Source organism: Chaetura pelagica, unplaced genomic scaffold (genome assembly GCF_000747805.2).
Source record: "Chaetura pelagica isolate M959 unplaced genomic scaffold, ChaPel_1.0 scaffold613, whole genome shotgun sequence".
NCBI lineage: Eukaryota > Metazoa > Chordata > Aves > Apodiformes > Apodidae > Chaetura > Chaetura pelagica.
Genome location: NW_009952571.1, coordinates 2,284 through 5,161, shown reverse-complemented (window position 1 = coordinate 5,161; position 2,878 = coordinate 2,284).

Below are 2,878 nucleotides of genomic sequence, written 5' to 3'. Positions count from 1 at the left end.
AGCCGATCACCGGCACGGCCAGAGCCCAGGCGAGGCCCCGGCGGGCGCGGGCAGAGCAACAAGGGCTCCCAGCGCTTGTCACGGGGTAACCAGCCTCGCTGCTCTGCCCCGACCGTCCAGCACCCCCGGGAGGCGACATCCCACCAGGATGCAGCGCCCTGCTCCTGGGCTTGGACCCCCCGCCGTGACAGCTTGTATCGAAAACTAAAAAAAATCTAAAAAGAACATTATTTCCTTCTGTCTCACATATCCAGGAGCTGCTCCAACTCATCAAGGATTTCTGAACATTTTGTAATTTCTCCTTGAAAGGAGCCACGCTCCTCCAGGGACTGCTGCCTCTTCTCTTCAGCAGATTTCCACTTGGCCATGGCTGTCTGAGGAGGAAGCAGCACACACGTTTTACTGACACCAAAGCACTGGGGAGCAACTCGCAGCTCCAGCTAAAGCATCTGAAACTCTTCAGCAAGGTCTTAGTTGTTGAACCAAGCTCAGCCTGGCCTGGCTGGGATGTCTTTTGCCTTTGTTCCTTGAGGAAAATGGCAATTTGTCCTTGACCAAAGTCTAGGATGTCTTACACAATAGCAATTTCATTAATTAGCCCTTATGTTTCTTACAAATTGTGTAACTGTAACTTAATGACAGTCTATAGACAGCAGTGAAGTTGCTTGTGCCTGCACACTTATTAGCTCCCAGAAAGACAACCTGACATCACTGGGCTGCAACCCTCTCCAAGCTCACCCGTGTTCTGAATCCCCGTGTCAAGCCAGGCTGGGGTATCAGCTCTCTCACTGGTGCTTCCCACCACCTGACACAGCCTCCAAAAGCCCTTGAGAGGTCCCTCTCCAGTAGGGACATCCATCTTTACCCTGGAAATGCTTCAGTCTAACATGAAAGTTACCAGATGGTAATGTCACTCTCACCCACTGCCTTGTGTCAAGTTCAACTTGAAATGACAGATGACAATTGGCTGCTCCGCCAGAAACTTTGCTTTCAGCCCTCTAGTTAGAAGGGCAGCAACCCACACGGTTCCCTTAACACTGGTGTGTTGAGAACAGAAGATGAGTACTGCAGGTTTCTACTGTCTAGTTCACTTGGAGACTAGAGCAGAACTGGGAGGAGCAAAATAACCTCCAGAGGCTCACCCGGCACCATTATCAGGTGCTCGTTACCTGGTTGAGTCAAACAAAGCCACAGCCTCACCTGAAGTGCTTCCTTTTCTTTTGCAGCTCTTTGATTAAATACCCTGCATTCTTCTATGAGCCGCTCAGTTAACAGCTGAAGAGCCAAAAGGAAAATAGTTTAACACAATTCCAATAAATGCAAGTCTCAGCAGCTGTTTCCACATCAGTAGCAAAGGGCAGGAGCCCATTTAAAACCCATTTGATTCCTATTGCCATTTCAAAATTTCCTTACCCTTGTCTGCTTCTGGCATTCTTCTCTCTTTTCTTTCTCCTCCAGAATGTTGCTGCCTGTAACTAATTCATGAGATGCATTAGTGAATCTCTAATATACAGGTAACTTTCCTTGTAAGTGTTGAGAAATACTAGTTGTTTAGCTTAAATCACTAAGTTTTAAGTAGAATGACTTGCTCAGTCAGTCATTTTGCACAAGCAGCTGGATTTGCTGAAGCTGTGTGTCTCTTGAACAGTGTGTGAGTACTCAGGCAGGGGCTTCTTCTAAATAACTTTCTACAGAGAAAAAGACTACATTAATTTAACAGTTTATCCAGAACAAAGGCTACTCCAGGGAGCAGCTTTTTCTCTTAAACTAGAAAAAAACCCACAACAACCCTGGAGTTACAGCAGTAACTTGGCAAGGAAGCAGAGTCCAAACGTCTTATGAACAGTCACATCAGGGAAGTGTCTGAAGAATGAGTATCAGAATGGCATGAGATAGTATAGTCCTTACCAGGATCAATGCTTCTGTTCTCAAGAATCAGCATACAATTCTCCTGAAACTTCTTTAGCTTTTCAAGTTCTTTCACCAGGACTTCATTCTCCTCCTTTAATTGCTTTATAGTGCCCTGTCATTAACACAGGTTGTCAGTGAATTATGTTTCCAAGGAGATTGTCTCCTCTTCAGTCAGTAATTCTGGGTGATGCTGATGGCTTAAGAGGTGCTCCACTAGCACCAGGAATCAGATCTTGCCCTTCTGTCTCTATCACCCCAATGAATTAGATCCTTGCAGACCCTTACTCCTGCATCTTAACAGGATTAACACATTTATCACATTCATACATCACAGCAATTAGTAGAATTTGATCCTGGAGATAAATTCCTTTCAGGCAATCCTAGCATATCTTCTCTTGTGCTCCCTCATATATATATATATAAATAAATTCAAGAGTTTGATCCTTGAAGAGCACATAAACATAGGGAAGAAAAGGGCATCTTGGACTCTTTCAGCCATAGCATTGTTCCCCACACAGTTCAGATATCACCAGGCAATCAGATAAGCTCATCAACCCTCCAAGTTGAAGGCAATTCTCCAAGAGAATCAATTAAACATGTGGATTAGGATGATCCAGCTGATCCTGTCAGAAGCTTTCAGAACATTTCATAGGAGGTCTCAAAGGCTTTTAAAGAAATCAAGCTGTGAGATAAAAGGAATGATCATCTCCCAGATTAGCAACTGGTTGAGAAGTGGGAAATAAAGGGAGCTTTTACAGCAGAAGGTTACCAGTACTGATGTCAGTTATTAATTAAAATAAATAAAATCTGGGGATGGGGTAGAATCACACAGAAGAGATCACAAGGGACACCCAGAATAAAAACAAGACCTAGATAACAGTGAAACAGAAATAATTGGACAAAACTGTTGCAGGCTGTTTTAATAAACAACGGATCTGTGAGCAATCCTGTTTTTACTGATAGGACA